The sequence below is a fragment of the Paroedura picta genome, chromosome 11 (genome assembly GCF_049243985.1).
Source record: "Paroedura picta isolate Pp20150507F chromosome 11, Ppicta_v3.0, whole genome shotgun sequence".
Taxonomy (NCBI): Eukaryota; Metazoa; Chordata; class Lepidosauria; order Squamata; family Gekkonidae; genus Paroedura; species Paroedura picta.
In genome coordinates, this window is record NC_135379.1 from 66197653 (window position 1) to 66219999 (window position 22347).

Consider the following 22347-nt stretch of genomic DNA (forward strand, 5'->3'; position numbering starts at 1 on the left):
TCTTGAGTATTCCCATATTTATATCTAATGTTGAAATAATTAGTTACACAGGAATAGTACAGTAGATTTACGTACATATTTTTCTGCCATGATCCAACACTACTTTTATATTGTTCAAATCTAATAATTTAAACTTTTAGGTGGACACTTTCACATCAAAGGTCGATTTTGTAAAACAATTGGGCAGAAATTATATGCTTTTAGAAACAAGGAGTTACAGTGCAATTCTGTGCAAATTTATTCACAAACTAGGGGCAAAGCCTGTTGTATCCAGGAATATAACGGGCGCTAGAGCTTGGCGGTGGGAAGAGGAAGGGGAGGAGTTGTCCAGTCTGTAAGGGCATGGGGTTGAATGTGTGTGTTGTGTGGGAGGTTGTGGTGGCATGGTGGCAAATGAGGCCATGGGTGTGGAGATATGGGTGTCAAGAACCTGTGGTGTGGAATGTTCGTTGAGTGTGGGAGAGGACTGACCTTTGGGAATTATGGCATAGTGGTTACAGATGAGCTTTCCAGAGCCACGTCCTCAGATATGTGAAGGGAAAATCAGACTGGACACTCTTCTTAGGGGGAGATTACATGGCAACCAATTCCTCCTAGTTCTGCATCATTTCCCTTCTTGTGTGAATTAGGCCACAGACACCAAAATGTCCCCCTGCCCTAAAACACATGGGGTAGTCACAGTACACAGGTGTCCACCATGTTCCTTCTGTCTCCATTTTTTCACTATTGATAAAATGTTATGTGCCCACATGCTTCTTTCATGGTTGCTCCTTAGAAGAAGAACTGGATTTTTGTACCCTGTTCTTTACTACCCAAAGGACTCTCAACGCAGTTTACAAACACTTTTTCCCTTCGTCTCCCCACAATAGACAAACAGTGAGGGATGTGGAGCTGTGAGAGGTCTGAGAGAACTGGGAATGGGCCACAGTGACCCAGCAGGCCTCAGGTGTCTCAAAGCATTTTCCAATCGTCTTCCCTTCCTCTCCCTATAGCAGACTCCCCATGAGGGAGGTGGGGTAGAGAGCCTCACATGGAAGCTGGCAACCCTAAGAGGAAGTATCTCTGTGCACAGCACAGTTGTTGTTAGGTATGAAGTCGTGTCTGACCCATCACGACCCCATGGACAATGATCCTCCAGGCCTTCCTGTCCTCTACAATTCCTCGGAGTCCATTTAATTTCGCACCGACTGCTTCAGTGACTCCAGCCAACTTTCACAGCCATACATTGCAACATGTTGTTGTTGTTGTTGTTGTTGTTGTTAGGTGCGAAGTCGTGTCCAACCCATTGCGACCCCATGGGCAATGATCCTCCAAGCCTCTACTATTCCCCGGAGGCCATTTAAGTTTGCACCGACTGCTTCAGTGACTCCATCCAGCCACCTCATTCTCTGTCGTCCCCTTCTTCTTTTGCCCTCGATCACTCCCAGCATTAGGCTCTTCTCCAGGAAGCCCTTCCTTCTCATGAGGTGGCCAAAGTATTTGAGTTTCATCTTCAGGATCTGGCCTTCTAAGGAGCAGGCAGGGCTGATCTCCTCTAGGACTGACCGGTTTGTTCGCCTTGCAGTCCTAGGGACTCGCAAGAGTCTTCAACAGCACCAGAGTTCAAAGCCTCAATTCTTTGACGCTCGGCCTGCCTTATGGTCCAACTTTCACAGCCATACATTGCAACTGGGAAGCCTTGACTAAACGCACTTTTGTTGGCAGGGTGATGTCTCTGCTTTTTAAGATGCTGTGTAGATTTGCCATAGCTTTCCTCCGCAGGAGCAAGCGTCTTTTAATTTCTTTGCTGCAGTCTTGGAGCCCAGGAAATCTGTCACTACCTCCATTTCTTCCCCATCTATTTGCCAGGAATTGAGGGGGCTGGATGCCATGATCTTAGTTTTCTTGATATTGCGTTTCAAATCAACTTTTGTACTCTCCTTCTTCACCCGCATCAAAAGGCTCTTTAGTTCCTCTTTGCTTTCTGCCATTACAGTAGTATCATCTACATATCTGAGGTTGTTGCTATTTCTCCCTACAATCTTAATCCTAATTTGTGACTTATCTAACTCCGCCTTTCTCATGATGTGCTCCACATACAAGTTAAATAGGCAAGGCGATAGTATAAAGCCTTGCCTAACTCCTTTCTCAATTTTGAACCAATCAGTGATTCCATGCCCAGTTCTTACTGTTGCTTTTTCACTTCCATATAGGTTTCTCAAGAATTTGCCACAATTTGTTGTGCTGCACCCAATCAAAGTCTTTAGCATAGTCAATGAAGCAGAACTAGATGTTTTTCTGGAACTCCCTAGCTTTCTCCATGATCCAGTGTGGTGTTATTGTTACTGTTAGGTGCAAAGTCATGTCCGACCAATCGCAACCCCATGGACAATGATCCTTCAGCCCTTCCTGTCCTCTACCATTCCCCGGAGGCCATTTAAGTTCGCACCGACTGCTTCAGTGGCTCCATCCAGCCACCTCATTCTCTATCGTCCTCTTCTTCTTTTGCCCTCAGTCGCTCCCAGCATTAGGCTCTTCTCCAGGGAGTCCTTCCTTCTCATGAGGTGGCCAAAGTATTTGAGTTTCATCTTCAGGATCTGGCCTTCTAAGGAGGAGTCAGGGCTGATCTCCTCTAGGACTGACCTGTTTGTTCACCTTGCAGTCCAAGGGACTCGCAAGAGTCTTCTCCAACACCAGAATTCAAGAGCCTCAATTCTTTGACGTTTGGCCTTTCTTCTGGTCCACCTTTCACAGCCATATGTTGTAACTGGGAAGATCATAGCCTTGACTAGATGCACTTTTGTTGGCAGGATGATGTCTCTGCTTTTTAGGATGCTGTCTAGATTTGTCTTTTAATTTCTTTGCTGCAGTCCCCATGTGCAGTGATCTTGTAGCCCAGGAAAATAAAATCTGTCACTACCTCCATTTCTTCCCCATCTATTTGCCAAGAATTTAGAGGGCCAGATGCCATGATCTTAGTTTTCTTGATGTTGAATTTCAAGCCAACCTTTGCACTCTCCTCCTTCACCCGCATCAAGAAGCTCTTTAGTTCCTCTTCGCTTTCTGCCATTAGAGTGGTATCATCTGCATAGCTGAGCTTGTTGATATTACTCCCTGTAATCTTGACCTTAGTAAGATTTTTTATACTGGTTTTTATTTGCCAGGCCAACGTTGAAAAAAGTCATTGCAGTTCCCATATCTCTCCAGCCATTTACTTGTTCACTATAGTTTCAGGTTGTGGGGCTTTCCACACAAGGACCAATTTTGCTGAATGTTTGCAGCATGCAGAAACGCTATATTTAATAGTAGAATTTCGTCATTCCGCATACCTTTAATCCTAGTGGAATATTGAAGTCCCAGTAGTGTTGTATTCATTCCCCACATGTTTCCGGTCTCGCTGGAATCGCAACAAAGGAAGCGATAGTTTTCTATGCTTCTTCCCACCCCTGGCCGTCAATCAAACAGAATAGCCAATGAACCGTGCTCGCGAAAATCCCCTTTCCCTTTAACAATTGTTTTTTAAAAAGCCGAAAACACCAGTAGCAATGAATATGTGTTCATTCATAGCAACAAATATGCGTTCATTCATTGTATCAGAAAAACCTTTTTTGCTGGCGTAGGAGCTGGCGCTTAATCGTTTACACGCCCTTCAAGCAAAAAAAAGAATCCCCCCCCTCGATGGGCACGATTTGTGGCCGAAATTACCGGCAGTGCCGAACAGGGGGCTGTATTGTGCCTGGGAACTTTAAAGATACTTGCAGTAGGGAGCTTTGTTTTAATCTTAAGCACTTCTGTGGACGGACTTTAGCCAGAGAAGCCTCGCTTGTTCGTTGCTTTCCCCGGTCTAAAGGGAAAATAATGGCGATCGCTTCTCCGGAGGTTTGGGGGCGAGAGCGGGGGAGGGACTTTCTTTCTACTGCTACATTGAGAACGCACGTGTCTTTTGCTGATATGTTGCAGCTTGTGCTCAAAAGTGTAGCGTTTTTTTCAGGGGGAATCCACTTTTCCCGATTCCCCGAAAAGCGCTACAACAAAGCGATTTTTGCGGGAGTGTTTTTGAAGTCCCACCTCCAAAATTCCAGGAATTTTTCCAACCCACGGTTAGCCAACTTTCTGGTGGAGCCTGGAGAGCTCCTGGAATTACAGAGTATAAAGATCAACTCCCCAGGCAGAAAGGGCTACTTTGGACAGGGTTGTAGTGGAGAAGAAACATAGGCCTCCCACACAGGTTGTTGTTGAATTGAAAGACTTGAGGCCTACTATACAGGGTTGTAGTGCCGATGAAACAGGAGTCAAAAGAACCTCTGCAACAGCATCCAGTTTCATCTGCAGAATAATGCTGTGCAATAGGCCTCAAATCTCCAGTGAGTTGCGAAGAAGAAATACGCATGAAATAACTCCTGATTAGAGCAGTATTTTAAGTGAGAAGGGCCTTTTCTGTGGCCTCCCTGTCAGCCGTTTGGCAGAAGGGGAAAATTCCCTGCCCTCAAAAGAAATGCTCATAACCATGCCCTCAGACTCCCATGCATTGCGTTCAGAAATACCTCCCTCACCTCAGTTAGGGGGTGTGAGAGGTGCCTTCACAGCAGGCCTGAAGGGAGGGGGGAAGAACACTTACCACCCTCCTGCCAGCTCTGTCAGTGTTCTGAGTCAAAGTGAGGGAAGTTACAGTTAGATATGACAGTTAGGGCAGCCTTGGGGCGAAAAGGGCTGGAGCAGCCTGTCCAAGCCTGTTCTCATCCCCCTTGGCAGCCCTACTGACCTCCTCTCCCTGCGGTGGTCAAGGTCAGACTGAGAGCGACATCTCCAGGTTTCTCCTGGCTGGGCTGGGCTGGGCTGGGTGGGCAGGCCCTGTCAAAACTTTGGCCCAATGATTGGACCAAAATTCTGAGTGGGCGTGACCTGTCTGAGGCAGGGCCCACCCTCCGCCCACTTAGCCCTTAGCAAAATATTATATAATAGCTCCTGCTGTTACAGTTAAGTCATACTGAGGTCAGTGGTTCTTACTATTGGGATATTTGGTTAATATTGCAGAATTTTGCCCAGTCATAAAAGCATGATACTGAGTGAAGTAAAGCAGTCTCCAAAGAAGATTGCAACAGATAAAAGCTTGCATTTATTGAGGTAGATCCAGTTCACACCTAATCTAAAGAGTGCTTCCCCTGTCGCAAATGGCCGCCTTGTCCATCATCCGGTGTGGGGGTATGAGGGCATTGGCTTTGTAGGAGGGACCTGCAGAGACAGGGGTCTCCATAGAGGGCAAAGATAGAGAAGGGTGAGAGGGCAATTCCAAAGTGAGGACAAAGAGAGGAGAGTGATGTAGCACCCCCCAGGGCCCAGGCTTGCTGAGTGTTGCACCCCAGCATGTACTTTTAGGTAAGTGTGTGCACAATTGTAGTCTTAATTCACTAAGTATTTCTTAATGTGTTTTTTTTCTTTTTGTCACTGCAGTATCAAGGAGTAATAAAAAGTAGAATAGAAAAGTAAATGAGAAACAGTTCACAGATAAAAATAGTAACTAGCATTTATTTCATTGGTAATATAGGGAAAGTCATTTTGTCTGGATGGTAATGTGGTTTGTTCCAGTTCGTTTAGACTAATGTCAGGCAACATGGTCAGACATTCTGATCTAAGACATGATAGGAAACGTTTGATCCATCAAATAGCTGATCTGGCCATAGGAGCCGTACCCTGCCCTGCTTATCTTTCTCCCTGTATTTTGAATAGTTGCCCTTGCCCAAGTAAAATTTCCAGGTAAATTCTGGAGGTCCCTACGTGAGAGAAATATCCAAAGGGATTTTTAGGGAAGCCCAAAATAGCAGTGATGCACCCTTGTAGCTCAGGCCTTCCCAAACCTGCGTTGAGCTACAAACTAAAAGACTACAAACTCTGTTGTTGTTGTTGTTTTTTGGGGGGGGAATTCTCCACACAGTCAGAAAAGTTAGAATAAGCGACAGAGCACTTTGTAAAGGTGGTTATTTGAAAAGGAGCTTCTAAGGGGTTACATGCTATACAAATTCCTTTTATATAGAAGTATTAGACCAGTTGAACAGTTTGAAGGTATGGATAATGCCCAGCTCTATGGAATCACGGTATATTTCATAGTTTACTCATCCTATAATTTAGAGGAGTTGTTCTACAAAGATTGGTGCTTTGAGGATTTTATTAAAGACTTCACCATGACCCCACAATGCGTATGGTGCTTTACAAAATAACCTGAAGGAAAAGAATCATAGAATCATAGAACAATAGAGTTGGAAGGGACCTCCTGGGTAATCTAGTCCCACCCCCTGCACTACGCAGGACATTCACATCCCAATCGCTCATCTACTGTAACCTGCCACCCCTTTGCCTTCTCAGAATCAGCCTCTCCATCAGATGGCTACCTAGCCTCTGTTTAAAAATTTCCTGCCTGTTCCGCTGAGAAACCACTCTGTCAGGAACGTCTTCCGGATGTTTAGATGGAATTTCTTTTTGATCATGGAGAATACTTTTTGCACATGCTACAGCCAAGACAAGTCTCCCCCATCTTATATTGGTGTATTTGGTTTTTCCTACCTAAATGCAGAATTTTACATTTGTCCCTATTGAACTTCATTTTATTCAGTTTAGCCCACTTCTCAAGCCTATCTAGGGTGTAAACTGCACGGAGCTTTTATTCCAACCCCAGGTCGATTCAGTCCCTGCCCTCTACACAGAATGCGATTTCTGTTTGGATTTGGGGCAATTTAAATTTTCCTTCTGCAGCAAGAAGGATTGATCCGGAGTGACCCTACCTTTATTGTGCGATATCTTGGAGTGCTTTTAACGCTCAATATTTTTCAAATCCAGATTGAATATGAAAGCTCTGTGGTAGAGAACCTCTGATAGGCTACACCTGGTCATGTGACACGCTTGCCTTAAAGGAGAAGCCCCTAATTTCTCTCAACTTCTGTCAGTCCTGGATTTTTCCTCCCTCCTCTGCCTTTTTCGATCTTCTCCCCCACCCCTCCAAGAAAAGAAAGAGGCTCCCTGCCTGGCTCCCCTCCCCTCCCCCTTCAAGAAAAGAAAGAAAGAGGCTTGGCTCCCCCCCCCAACTTTCTGAACTACCCTAACCATGTGCAGAAGACAAGCCCTATGAAGATAGGTTGAGGGACTTGGGAATGTTCAGCCTGGAGAAAAGGAGGTTGAGAGGGGACAGGATAGCCCTCTTTAAGTATTTGAAAGGTTGTCACTTGGAGGAGGGCAGGATGCTGTTTCTGTTGGCTGCAGAGGAGAGGACACACAGTAATGGGTTTAAACTTCAAGTACAACAATATAGGCTAGATATCAGGAAAAACATTTCCACAGTCAGAGTAGTTCAGCAGTGGAATAGGCTGCCTAAGGAGGTAGTGAGCTCCCCCTCACTGGCAGTCTTCAAGCAAAGGTTGGATACACACTTTTCTTGGATGCTTTAGGATGCTTAGGGCTAATCCTGCATTGAGCAGGGGGTTGGACTAGATGGCCTTTGTGGCCCTTCCAACTCTATGATTCTATGATTCTATTTCAATGGAGAGGGGGGAGGAGAGGAAGACCTGAGTTCAAAGTGATCTGAATTCAACAGGATTGACAATGGAATAAACAAAGTAAGTGCAGACTCTGCCAAGATCATGCTGTATTCTGTTGCTGTCTTCAGTTGTGCTTGCTACCCCTCCCAGTTTAGTATCATCGGCAAATTTAACAAGTATCCCCTCTAATCCCTCATCCAAATCATTTATAAATATGTTGAACAACACAGGCCCCAGGACAGATCCTTGGGGTACTCCACTTGTCACTCTTTTCCAAGAAGATGCTGAACCATTAACAAGTACCCTCTGGGTACGATTTGTCAACCAGTTATTGATCCACCTGACAGAATTAGGATCCAGACTGCATATTACCAACTTGTGAACAAGAATATCATATGGAAAATTACCAAAAGCTTTACTGTAATCCAGATTATGTCCACGGCATTCCCCTGATCCAGCAAGGTAGTCACTTTCTAAAAAAAAAAAAGATAAAAGAGATGATTTGTTCTTGCAAAACCCATGCTGAGTCTTAGAAATCACAAAAGGAAAAGGTGTTCCTTTCCCCAAGGAATTTATGTTTGCAACCATCTTTAAACAGCCCCGTGGCGCGGAGCGCCACGGACTGAATAAAGCAGTAAGGGCTGTGTGGGAGGAGTTAGGGCGGGCCCTGTCCAGGATAAAAACTCGGAGGGGCCAATCAGGAGCCGCGAAGCGGCTCCTGATTGGCTCCTCTGAGTGTCCATCCCGCCCCGAGCAGCCAATGGCGCAGCTCCCCATTGCTTCACCCGCCCAGGGAATGTGGCGGAGCGGCCGGGAGAAGGCTCCTGAGAGCCTCGGGTGGGGGGTGGGCCGGGCAGCCTTCTCCCGCCCGCCAGCCTCGCTCCCTTAGCCAGGGCGGGAATCGCTGCAAGACGCCGCCGCCCAAGGCCCGGGAGCCGCCCAGCAGCCGCGGGGAGAAGGCTAACCAGTGTGCCGCCCAGCAGGACCTCAAGCTGCGGCAGCATGCCGAGATCTACGCCCTCAAATGAGTCGTCCCTGAGCTGGAGCAGCAGCACTTCAACGCTAGGCAGCCGGTGAGTGAGCTGGGGCCACCTGCGCTTCGCGCCGCTGCCAAGGGCTCCCTGCGCGGAAAGGCTAGTGCCCATTGTATTTAGACAATGGGCTTTGCCTCTAGTAGTAATATAAGTCAGTGGTCCCCAACACAGTGCCCACCAAGAGCATTCCTGGTGCCCCCCAAGTGTTTTTAGAATGTAGGTGGGGCTGTGTGGAGCTCTTGCTCAGCAAAGCTTCTGAGTGGCCACTGGAGATCTGACTGGCTCAACAGATTAAAATAATGTTATTTCAGCTGCATAGTGTTGGTGCTATTCTCTCTGACTCCTCTTCTCCAGTGTATTTATTAAATCCCCTCCCCTATCCTGCTCTGCACTTGGGCTTCTCATTGCATGTGATTCTGCCTCGGGAATTGTCACCGAACAGCTGTAGTGGGTTAATACTAATTATTTCTACACTATTTTTTCAGGGCATTGTTTTAATCTCAGTTACAAAGCCATTTGAGCACTTTTATCATTGTGGTCATGCAAGGGTTTGAATCGGGATATTCCTGGATTCTTACACCATGTACCCAATGCTTAATTCATAGTAGGGTAGGAACAGATTTATTAATCTTCCCCGTGGCAATTATAAAGCCCCACTTCTAGGAATAGGGCTGGAGGGAGTCTGTGTGAATTAAATAAAAAAGAACTTATTTGAGTGAAGCTAATGATGGGATGAGCTAATGACTTAAAGGAAATAAGAACCAGTAACATATTGGCTGCCGTCCCTGAGGTTGTGTTATGGACAGGAGTGACGCTTCTTGTCATGATAATGAGAAATTGTTCTTCTGGTTGCTCTGCCCCTGGACTTGTGAGTTTGGAATGTCCTCATCCTCGTAGGTTTTTTGGAAAGTGACGTTGAGGACTGATGGTCAGAAATAATCCATGGTGAGTCCTTATACAATATCTGTTTTGTATTCAGGTTGTTCCTGAGTTCGTTTAACAATTTATCTAGTTATAGATAACTATTCGTTTGAGTTGTATTTGGTAACGATGAGGAAGGGGGCAGGGTCTCCGCAGTTGCCTCTGGGGTTTGTCATCCTTTGGGTATCTGAGAATTCCTGAGAGAGACAGATTCTTGCATTATTGGTGTATTGTCTACTTTTGTCCCATCCCCTGTCTGGGGAGGCAGTTTAGGAGCTGTAGATGACATCAAGGAGAGTTACTTCTGGTAAGACAAGGGGTCAAGCTTTGAGCTTTGTTTTGAAGATCCGAAGGACTTGGCAGATTTTCTCTTAGTAAGGTTATCTCTGGTTCTTGAGATTGCTGCTTGGTATTTGTCGGTAGCTGGGATAAGGAGTTGTCTTGAGGTTCCTTGTCAGTAGACACTCGTGTTCCCCTAAGGGCCACGGAGTTTGGCCTGTAATTGGTGGGACTTGATGGGAGGTTCCTTCTGTATGCCAGTGCATGCAGATTTGTGTCTGTGTATAAATATTGAAAGATGCTAAATAATGACTTTTGGGCTGGAGAATGGCTGGGATTTCTGTTTTATAGAAGGTAAGCAAAACCTTTATTTTTTGGGGATCTTCCCTTAAACATTCTAGGCCCTTTAGGTCAATAGAGGTTCTATATCTCTTAGTGAGAGCCTCTTGTGGTGCAGAGTGGTAAGGCAGCAGACATGCAGTCTGAAGCTCTGCCCATGAGGCTGGGAGTTCAGTCCCAGCAGCCGGCTCAAGATTGACTCAGCCTTCCATCCTTCTGAGGCCGGTAAAATGGAGCACCCAGCTTGCTTCCTGGGGGGTAAATGGTAATGATTGGGGAAGGCACTGGCAAACCACCCCGTATTGTGTCTGCCATGAAAACGCTGGAGGGCGTCACCCCAAGGGTCAGAACTTTATCTTTACCTTTTCTCTCTTAGTGAGTTGACTGATTGCAGTGATTACCTGGGGTCTATTTTCCCATCTTCCTCTGTTCCAGGGATAGTTGTCAATTTCCAGAACAATTTTATTCTTTTCATATCTGTAATTATAGTTCCTGAAAATTGGATAATGAGGCTTTAGCTGTTGTTGACAAACCCCCCACACACACACACACACCTGTGCCTTGTTTGAATTAGGCTGGGGATCCATTCAGATATGCCGGTCTTTTTGGTTTAGTTGTGATAAAATCTTGTTGGATTGTGAAAATAAGATTTTGATTGTTTCTCCCATTATGATAGCAAAAATTGCTAATAAAGACCATTGTTCAAGTTGTGGGTTGGCTTCTGTTGTTTGCTTCTTGCAACTCTTGGATGCTTTAGGATGCTTAGGGCTGATCCTGCGTTGAGCAGGGGGTTGGACTAGATGGCCTGTATGGCCCCTTCCAACTCTATGATTCTATGATTCTATGAACTCCCAGACTGACCATTTTTGAGGGGAGGCAGGGGGGACTGTGTTCTTGTGGCCATTCGGGCCCCCAAGGTTGCTAGCAGAGGAATCCCACTCTGATTCACTTAAGCCCAATGTGGTGGGAGGGAGGTTGCTTGTGGTGTTGGAAAATTGGTCTCCTGAGGGGGCTGCTTTGTAGAGGGCTGCAAACTTACAGACGCCTCTGGAGCCTCTGAGAGGACCCTTGAGGAGGAGCTTGGTGGGTCAGACACTGGCTGGTCAGTCTCAAGATCTAATGGACTCTGAGTCTGAGCTCTAGTTGGAGTTAGATTAAAATTTCGTTCTGTATCGGCTGGAATAGGAGCTCTTCAATGCATGGCTGTCTGAAGGCTTTTTGGCTTAAGCCTGCTTCTGAAGCCTCCCCTGAGCGTTTTTTCTTTTTCCCCATTTGTGTAAATAATACTCAATGAAGGAGGGTGTAAGCCCTCTGATAATTTAGTGAGGCTGATTTGGCGAGCCCTGATGGTTTGACACTAGAAAGAAATTTTCCTTTTTCCTTCTCTGAGGCTCTACAGCTGTGTCCTGTCAGTTGTATTCTGTCCAGCACCCACTTACAAGCTGTGAGCCTCCTAATTAGAAAAAGGAAGGCAGTCTTTAGGGAGAATGTTGACACAAACGGTCCAACAGGAGAAGTTTAAAATGTATCCGGGTCAAATCTTTTAAAATAGTGTTGAATCAAGCACCCAGAGCACCTCAGTTGTTCTAGCTGCTTAAAGAGTGAGATTCGGAGGGAGAAAGTTCCTCAATTTACCAGCGTCTCTCAGTGTTGTTTGAATAAACTACAGCTCTCACTCCCACTCTGTCCTGAATGTCGGTCTAATAGATAGTACAGCCTGTGCGGCCGGGAAAAGTTGGTCTAGCACAGGGAGAGTCAAACTGCGGCCCTCCAGATATCCATGAACTACAATTCCCAGGAGCCCCCTGCCAGCATTCGCTGGCAGGGGGCTCCTGGGAATTGTAGTTCATGGACATCTGGAGGGCCGCAGTTTGACTACCCCTGGTCTAGCAGGACCGAGTAGACAGAACTTACCTTAGCTCTGCAGGTGGGTCCGTCCACTTTCTCCGCTTGCTGGAACCGGGTTCCGCTCAAAATAACCCATGCGCCAATGGTGATGGGGGGGGGAGGTTGCAGGGCTTAGCCTGTTCTCGTCAGATCTCAGAAGCTAAGCAGGGTCTGCACTTGGATGTGAGACCACCAAGGGATACTCTGGAGAGGAAGGTAATAGGAAACTACCCCTGCTTCTCCCTTGCCTTGAAAGTCCTTTGCTGAGGTCCCCTGTGATGTGATGGCAGTTTACACACACACACACACACACAGAGCAATGATGGCAGTTCTGTCTTTTGAATGCAAATCTCCCTTTCTACAAGATTTGTTTATTACCATCTCCCTCAAGAAACAAATTCTTTGTCATCTGGATGTTTTTAGTGCATGAGTTCTCAAGAAGGCGGTAAAGGACAACTCAAGCACATGTTCTGTGTATCTTCTTGAGTTGTAGGGATGGAAGGAAACATTAATCTAGGGGCCATATTGAATCATATATTTGTTTTACTGCTGGGTCTTGCTGCGAAGACAGATCAGGTAGAGATTGGCGGGTTTCAGATTTCAACTTCTCAGTTGTTTCTGTTTTAAAACCACAATGCTTAGATAGTTTTCTGGTATATCAACCTGTCTCTCTCACACTGTTTACCATCTGTCTTGTCACTGGGGTGCATGACCTAATAATGTTTAGATTAGACTGCTATGGTGTGCTCTACATGGGGCTGCCCTTGAAGAGTGTGTTGAAGACAGAATTTTGACTGAAGGGGTTCATACAGAGATCATTGTTCCACCTACTCTGCCTCCCATCATAACCCACAGGGCTTGGCTTCTTTAACCCTGAAAGATAACTTTCAGTCATCTTGGGTTGTGGCTGCTAAGAGTAAAATTCAAAGATGGTGCTTTGCTACAGCCTATCTACCTAAACTAGCCTATGGTCAAGTTGTAACATCAGTCAAGCAATGAATAAAGGACATTCAGTGTCAAAACACATTTGAGCAAAACTCCAGGTGTGTTCTGGCCCCTGCCAAAGGGCCTTTGACTTTACTAGATGCTAGGCTATGCCTTCAGCTCTATTAGAGGGTCATTACAAGAATATGCCCTCCTCCTTTCAGAGTTTTTGTAGTAAAGGCCAGAATGAAACTAGAGAATACAAAAGTTTTCTATGGCTCAGCTTACAATGTTGTCCAAGACAAATTGATCGACCCACTAGTTAAAAGTTTCCCAGGTTATTCAGCTACAGATTGGACAATGAGGTTGTGATGTGATGAGAGCACTCAGGTAACAATGCAGGTTGTCAAATTTTGTGCCACTGCCATTAAAATTTGTAGTTCTTTAGTTAGACGATTTTCAAGTTTATTTCTTGTTCACAAATACATGTTTTAATTGTATTGTGTTTTACAATTCTATTCATAAGGTTCCATTCTTTTACTATGTGGAACCTGGTCTGAATGACAGTAACAACTTTTACTTACTCTACCTCACGGTTTGCTTCCAGGCCCAATTCAGGCCTCGATTGCTTGTGAATAGCATCTTAAGAACCACCTACTCCCATATGAACCTATCCAACCAATATAGTCATTATCAGGGACCCTGATTCATGGGCCCCCATCATTCGAGGCCAAATGGGTGGCAACCTCAGAAGGGCCTTCTTGGTTGTGACATCAAAACTTTGGATTTTTTCCCCAGTGTGATTTGTCTGGCTCCCTTTATCCACCAGCAAGAGACAACTTGGCGGTTTTATTTGGAAGTTCCTAAGTAACGTGCCTTCCTGTTCGTGTGTTTTGTTAAAGTGTGTGTTTAGGAAGTTGAGTAGAAAATTTGCATAGAGATGTTTTAAATAAACAAAATATTAAATAAATATATCATGGTGAAACTGTTGAGAGAGATTGTCTGGAGGTTTGAAGAGAGTGTCATCAATATGCAGATGACACCCAACTCTTTCTCCTTTTCAACAGACCTAGATGAGGAATGGATGCCTGGAACAAGATTTTAGAGTCATTCTTGGGCTAGATGGCAACATATAAATTGAAGATCAAGAACTGAGGTACTCCTGGTTGACAGTAGAGCTAACTGTGGAATGAAGAGTCAGCATGTCTTCCAGGGCTATGCACTCTCTCTAAAAGAAAACAGATTTACAGTTCGAGGGTGGTAATCAAATCCCTTATTTCTGATGATACATTCTGGTCTCAGTGCTTTGGAGGAGCTGCTGAGTAGCCCTTTGTGCTATAAAGGGCACTTTTGTAACACAAATAAAACCCAAAGGATTCTTGGGGTCTGGATTAAACCATAATACACTGTAAAGAGCCAAGAGCAAGAGCTAAAGGACTCTTGGCTGTTGGCTTTTTGCCTGAGGATCAAGCCAAAGGTTTCAGTGAAGTGTAAGACTGTTTGTAGAGGAGTTCAGATGAATCAAAGTGGCATGAAGACTGAAGAAGGTTGCGTAGTGACATGTACCATCTGCGGAATGTTTGTCTTTTTAACTCAGGGGGACAATTTTTCCAAATGCAGCAAGTGCAAATTAGTAGCTCTGTTGGAGGAGAAGGTCCGAGGATTAGAGAAATGATTGATTACATTGCAGGAGGCGGGAAATCTATCAAAACAAAATCAGGAGCACCTAATACAGAAGAGTAATAATTGGAAGAATGTTACACATAGGAGTAGAAGAATAAGGAGAAGGTCTGACCTACTGATTGGTTCCAAGGTCTGCCTGAAGTGGTTGATTCAGGAACCCAGGAGCATGGGCAATCCCCCATGAAGAGCAAGCCCCAACGAAGACCAGGAAAAAAGTCACAAGACCCCACAGGTGAGAGTTCTAAGTCTTCTCCCCTGCCGGTGACAGCATTCCAGTTGAACTATTCAAAATCTTAAAACATGATGCAGTAAAAGTTCTACACTCAATATGCCAGCAGATTTGGAAAACTCAACAATGGCCACAGGATTGGAAAAGGTCAGTTTACATTCCAATCCCAAAGAAGGGCAATGCCAAAGAATGTTCAAACTACCGCACCATTGCACTCATTTCTCATGCTAGCAAAGTTATGCTCAAAATCCTACAAGCTAGGCTCCAGCAATATGTGGACCGAGAACTTCCAGAAGTACAGGCAGGATTTCGAAGAGGCAGAGGAGCTAGAGATCAAATTGAAAGGGTACAGAGGAGATTATCTGGGGCCAAGGGACCAAGCCCTATGAAGATAGGTTGAGGGACTTGGGAATGTTCAGCCTGGAGAAAAGGAGGTTGAGAGGGGACATGATAGCCCTCTTTAAGTATTTGAAAGGTTGTCACTTGGAGGAGGGCAGGATGCTGTTTCCATTGGCTGCAGTGGAAAGGACACGCAGTAATGGGTTTAAACTACAAGTACTTGTAGCTGGTTGCACTTCAGAAAATACTACAGTAACTTTGACGAAACAAGCATGAATCTTGTAAACGTGGGGGATTTGCTCAATAAGAGAAGGAAAAGAAGAAGAAAAAGAAGAAGAGCTGGGGTTTTTTACCACACTTTTCACTGCCTGAAGGGATCTCAAAGCTGCTTACAATTGCCTTTCCTTCCTCTCCCCATAACAAATATCCTATGACTGAGGTGCTCTTCAGATGTCCATGGATTACAATTCCCAGGTTGGACTAGATAGGTTGGACTAGATAGCCTGTATGTTCCCTTCCAACTCTATGATTCTATTCTATGACTTGTTGGCAGTGACCATGTGCTTTTGGAATTTTCAATTGTGGGAAACACAAAACCTTTACGTAGTGGTACGTATAGACTGGACTTCAGGAAAGCTGATTTTCACAGACTTAAATTTATGTAGGGTGGTCAGAAAGACTTAAAGAGATGGGAGTCCAAGAGGGCTGGGAGTTTCTTAAAAGTGAAATACTGAAGGATCAATCACAAACAATTGAGAAGAAAAGATGGAAGGAGCCTAAGGGAGCCAAGTCGGCTCCATAAGCAGTTGTCAAAAGATTTGAGGAATAAAAAAGAGTCATTCAGGAATTGGAAGGAAGACCATTGCGAGGACAAGAAAGTGAAATTATAAGAGATGATGAAGAGAGGGCTGAACTGCTTAACCCCTATCTCTCCTCGGTCTTCTCTTGTGAGGAAAATAGTGATCAATGTGGCAAAAACGTAACACAACACGAAGGACGGGATTGGTGGCCTAGGATCACTGGTGGCCTAGGATCACAGTCCACAAACACCTAGTTTCTTTAATGAAATGTCTTCTGGGCCAGATGAACTGCATCCGAGGGTACTAAAAGAACTTGCAGATGTCATCTCTGAACCTCTGTCCGCACTCTGGCGCTTCTGTTGAAGGGGGGGGGAGGTCTACTCCCGTGCGAATAAAAACTTGGGTCCGATCTAAGAGTGATGTCGCAGTCAATTTTCCTTTATACGTGTTGCCTTGGCTGAGTGAATTGTCTGTGCGTCCCTGCCTTCAATAGACCAACGCCTGCATTCTAACTCCTGGGGTTCGTTACACTTGTGACTCAACAGCAAAAAACAAATAAACCTCAGTTTCATTATTACATCATCATCATCATCATCATCATTATTATTTTGCTGTGACGTGCCTCCATAACTTTGGATTAGAGACGGTCTGAAGATATTTTAACTCTGTAAATATGACTGGCCATGATCTAGATACCCCAGGCTAGGACAATCTCATCAGACCTTGGAAGCAAAACAGGGTTGGCCCTGGCTAGTATTTGAATGAGAGACCCTCAACGAATTTCAGGATCTTGATGTGGAAGCAGGCAATGGCAAACCACCTCTGAGTGTCTGTTGCCCTCAAAACCCCACCAGGGGCCGCTATTAGTCAACTGTGACTTGACAGAAAACAAAAACAAAGAAGACTGGTCCCATGTCAGAAACAGGATGCTGGACTAAGTGGTCCCATAATATGACCCAGCATTGTGTTTCTTGCATTCACACCTTCAAGAGTTAAGCTACAGCTGTTCTGGTGTGCAGCCCAGATGAGAAGACGGCTCATTCTTTGTTCAGAGATGCCCAGAACTGAGTTAGGAAGATTCTCATGTGCGGCCCTCCTAAGATTTAACCTGCGTACATTATTAAACTGTTCTCTTAACATGCCAGAAAGTATCTATCATTAGGGACTAGTTAGATAATAGTCATCATCTTTGCCTTTTGGTACAAAGTTTCTGCAAACATCAGAAATGGCAGAACTTGAGAGTTGCAGCCTGTGTGTTTGTTTGGTTACAGTATGTTCCTGTTTATATCTTTTACGAGATAAATCAAGAGCAGTGAGCAAACAGCAGACCAAGTTTTGCAATGGAATTGGACCAACACTCTTAAATCAATGACACAAGTAATTGAATTCCTTACGCTATATGAAAAGGTACAATTTGTACAGAAGTTGAATTAAACCATTACACAACATGCTAATGCTTATCATCATACCCGGCTCTGCCCTGGAAGACATTTATCTAATGAGACAAATAAATGCGGACCATAGGATGCCAAGCTAGGCACCTGGGCCAAAAATACAATTCAGCTATGGGTTTCTTGCAATGCTTTGTTTACCATAAATGAGTTCAGTGATCTTTACACCAACCCTGTAAAGTAGGCCAGTATTATTATCGCATATAAGTATTCAGGGAAGGGACTGAGTGTGACAGTTGCTTTGAACCACCCAGGGAATTACCTGCTGGTATGAACCAAGACATTAATTGTTCAGTACTTTACATCAGCTCCCATAACATTTCCCCTCACTTCCTGCTATTGGTCTTACTTATTTAAAGTATTTGAAATTAATTCTTTTGTAAGGCCCCAACAATGCATACTAGCTATTATGGTACTTTCTTAGACTCTATCAATATGGTTTCAACTCAACCGTAGCTCCTTGCTGTTGTCTTTTCCTACTTGGACAACATAATAGCCCAACTTCCATAGTGCTGATCTGACAAAAATGCTCTTTTAACCTCAGTTTTTGTCTCCAACTGATTAAGCACTACAACAAACATGCCCTATGACCTCAGTTTAGCAAAAAGTCAGTAGTTGGGCAGCTTCTGGGTTGTTGCTGTTCCTGCTGCACTGGTGTTTTAGGAATCTGTGCTAATCCAACTGTTCCTTTAAGAAATTCCCAAGTGGTGTAATTTCAACACCTCATATGTTATGAGACAAAAGGCCTAAAGTTTATCATGTTCCTTTCCTATGTCAAAAGGAGTGTGTGAGAAAGTGCCATTGGTAATGTTTATCTGGCCTATAAAACATTATCAGAAAAAGTCCTTGTGTTTTGCTTGAATGCTAGCCAGAGGAGGTCTGTCAACAAAAGGAAGGTCTAAAGAAGCAAGGTTCCCTTTGCAGAGGAGGACAGAAAAGGGCAAGTAGGAAAGGGTTTTTTAAAGTCTGTAGGGTATTGCTAAAAATGCATGTTCTAAAGGTAGCTTTAAATATATTTGTGTTGTGAATGAATTGGAGGTGTTACATGCCTGCCCACTTCCAGATGGTTGAATGATGATGGAGAGCCGTCCTTATCCATTGTTGCTCCTCTATATATTTATGAAACAGCCTAGGGGGTGGGACATGTCCGGCTGTTCAAGTTAGAATAGGGCCAATCAGGGTGCAACCAGCTTTGTCCTGATTGGCCCTGTCCCTGCAGCTCCCGCCCTCCATCTCTGGAATGGGCTTTGAAGCTAGTAGGAACATAATAACAGTTTTGAAAAACGGGGACAAATTATGGGTGTGCACCTAAAAAAATTTTTAAATGATTCTTTCCCCCCCCCCAATAATTTTGAGAAAGGCATGATTATAATTTTTCTCAAACTTTGGGAGTATTGATGTTATTTTGAAAATGCGTTCCTGGAATATTTTTTCCAGATTCGGGAAGATGAGGCTTTGTGGAGCTGTTTTTTAAGCAAAGGGAACCAGAATGTCAGGGAAACAATTCCTCCCTCTTTATTAAAGAATCCCACTGAATAAGGCAAAGCAGTCCGACTTTACAGGCCCCTGAAGGCCGATCCTAGGGATCCTGATCATGTTCCGTTTCATATATTTCTGAACTTATATGAAGTAGGAGATTTTAAGTATAATTTTGACTCCAAAATATCCAAATCCACTTCCCTAACCCAAATGTTATCTTCCCTAAATCAAGTATGAGAGTGAGTTATACATCTTGCTACTGTTTCTAGTTACAGCTTCTTTATCTTATTTCTCATTGAAACATAATATTCCTGGTGAAAGAAAGCACAGATTATATGACAATGCATAGATTTAGGTATGAGTTATCCTTGTTCTTCTTCATGATTTTTGAGCAGTACTATGTATGGATTCTGTTCTTATCCCTCCGGGAAATAATCAACCTCTCCCTTTCAACGGGAGAATTCCCGGAGGGATTAAAAGAGGCAGTGGTACGCCCCTTGCTCAAAAAACCATCCTTGGCTACGCAGGAGCCTGACAACTACCGCCCCGTCTCACATCTGGCGTTTCTGGGGAAGTTGGTTGAAAGGGCTGCTGCGGGCCAAATATCGTCATTCCTGGAGGAAACTTCAGCCCTTGATCCATTTCAGTCGGGCTTCTGGCCTGGCCATGGGGTGGATACAGCGCTAGTCGCCCTGATGGATGACCTCCGCTGCCAACTGGACCGAGGCGGGTCAGCGCTGCTGATGCTATTAGACCTGTCGGCAGCGTTTGACACAGTCGATCATGAGCTCCTAGCTCACCGCCTTGCCGACGCTGGGATACGGGGGACAGCCCTAAAATGGCTGACCTCCTTCCTCCAGGGTCGCGGACAGAGGGTAGCAATAGGAGAGAGAGTATCTAGCCGTCACCAGCTCACATGTGGAGTCCCACAAGGAGCAGTGCTCTCTCCTAGCCTATTTAATATCTTCATGCGCCCTCTTGCTCAGCTGGTGCGGAGGTTTGGGCTGGGTTGCCACCAATACGCAGATGACACCCAGCTCTTCCTCCTGATGGATGACTGCCCTGACTCCCCCCCAGAATCTTTAGCCAGATGCCTGGAAGCAGTGACAAAATGGATCAAGCAGAGTCGTCTGAAGCTCAATCCTGCAAAGACGGAGGTCCTGTGTTTGGGTAGGAAGGGACCATGGGAGGAAGCGCGCCTGCCCATCCTGGGCTCACTCACTCCGCCAGAAACCTGGGCGTGATCCTGGATCCCCTTACAGTGGAAGCCCAGGTCACAAAGGTAGCACGGCTGGCGTTTTACCACCTCCGCCAAGCCAAACTACTAGCGCCCTACCTGGAACCAGAGCACCTAGGAGCTTTTCCACCAGGCATTTGGTGGGGCCAACTGAGCCATAACACCTACAGGTGCCCCCCAGACTGAGGGAACGAACCGACTGCGGGATTTCAAGTTATTGTTGAAGTGCTGTTCTAATTGTTCCAGTTGATATTTTGTTGTTATTGTTATATTGCTATATTGATTTTTGATATTGATTTCGATAGTGTTCTGTGTGAATGTTCAAAAATATTTTATGTAAACCGCCCAGAGCGGAAGGGTGGTATAAAAATATAAATATAAAATAAAATAAAATAAAAATAAATGTCCTAACGTTCTCAAACTTCCTTTCAGGAAAGGAAATAGGGTGCTTAAGCGTATTGATAAAAGAAATACATGTTCACTGAAATCTTTATGGATATCTAATTTGTATTCTGCCTGATGGCCAGATCCCTTCCCCTTAGCTCAATTGTGTCCTGCCCTCTCCCATTTATCCACATTCTATAGCCTTAGACTGACTTCTGATTTTTTTTTGCTCTAAAATTGTTGGGTAGAGTAGAGATGAATAAAATGGAGAACGGTTTTCTGATTTTCATTGGACAGGAGGGTGCAGAGGACAGCGATGAAGACCAAGATTAATAAGACCAAGCCCCATAAGGAAAGGCTAAGAGACTTGGGAATGTTCACCCTGGAGAAGAGAAGGTTGAGAAAGGACATGAGAAGAGGACATGAGGGCTCTCTTGGAGGAAGGCAGGGAATAGTTCCTGTTGGCAGCCGAAAATAGGACCTTCAGTAATGGGTTTAAACTACATGTAGAGTGGTACCAGCTAGATATCAGGGGGGAAATTTCATGGTCAGAGTAGTTCAGCAGTGGAATCAGCTGACTAAGGAGGTGGTGAGCTCCCCCTCACTGGTGATCTATAAGCAGTGGTTGGACAAATATTAATCATGGCTGCTTTAGGCATTGAGTGGGAGGTTGGGCCAGGTGGCCTGTATGATTCCATAATCCTATATCATCTTGTGAACCTAATACAATCAGCCAACAGTAGCGAGTATTAGATTGAAGAAAGCATGTGAAAAAGAATGTACAGCAATCATATTGCTTTATGGCTTTCCCAGAGTAGCTCAGTTGGCAACAGGTTGGATGATGCATACATTTGGTTATACCTGTATTAACTGCTGCCTGACATGCATCAGCCTCTACAGCAGTACTTGGAGTTGTTGTTGTTGTTGTTGTTGTTAGGTGCGAAGTCGTGTCCAACCCATTGCGACCCCATGGACAATGATCCTCCAAGCCTCTACTATTCCCCGGAGGCCATTTAAGTTTGCACCTATTGCTTCAGTGACTCCATCCAGCCACCTCATTCTCTGTCGTCCCCTTCTTCTTTTGCCCTCGATCACTCCCAGCATTAGGCTCTTCTCCAGGGAGTCCTTCCTTCTCATGAGGTGGCCAAAGTATTTGAGTTTCATCTTCAGGATCTGGCCTTCTAAAGAGCAGTCAGGGTTGATCTCCTCTAGGACTGACCGGTTTGTTCGCCTTGCAGTCCAAGGGACTCGCAAGAGTCTTCTCCAGCACCAGAGTTCAAAAGCCTCAATTCTTTGACGCTCGGCCTTCCTTATGGTCCAACTCTCGCAGCCATACATTGCAACTGGGAAGACTATAGCCTTGACTAGACGCACTTTTGTTGGCAGGGTGATGTCTCTGCTTTTTAAGATGCTGTCTAGATTGCCCATAGCTTTCCTCTCCAGGAGCAAGCGTCTTTCTTTGGTGCAGTCAGCATCTGCAGTGATTTTGGAGCCCAGGAAAATAAAATCTGTCACTACCAACATTTCTTCCCAATCTATCTGCCAGGAATTGAGAGGGCCGGATGCCATGATCTTAGTTTTCTGGATGTTGAGTTTCAAACCAACTTTTGCACTCTCCTCCTTCACCCGCATCAACAGACTCTTTAGTTCCTCTTCACTTTCTGTCATTAGAGTGGTATCATCTGCATAGCTGAGCTTGTTGATATTTCTCCCTGCAATCTTGATCCCAATTTGTGACTCATCGAACCCCGCCTTTCTCATGATGTGCTCTGCATACAAGTTATATAGGCAAGCAGACAGTATACAGCCTTGTCAAACTCCTTTCACAATTTTGAACCAATCAGTGATTCCATGCC

At 44.9% G+C, this 22347-nt stretch overlaps 1 protein-coding gene across 12 annotated transcripts in view; it reads left to right on the forward strand.

Annotated features, from left to right (window-relative positions):
* The window catches only part of COBL (cordon-bleu WH2 repeat protein), a 204956-nt gene that overhangs the window by 156777 nt on the left and 25832 nt on the right, over positions 1-22347 (forward strand). The gene's annotated exons all lie outside the window — the stretch shown is intronic.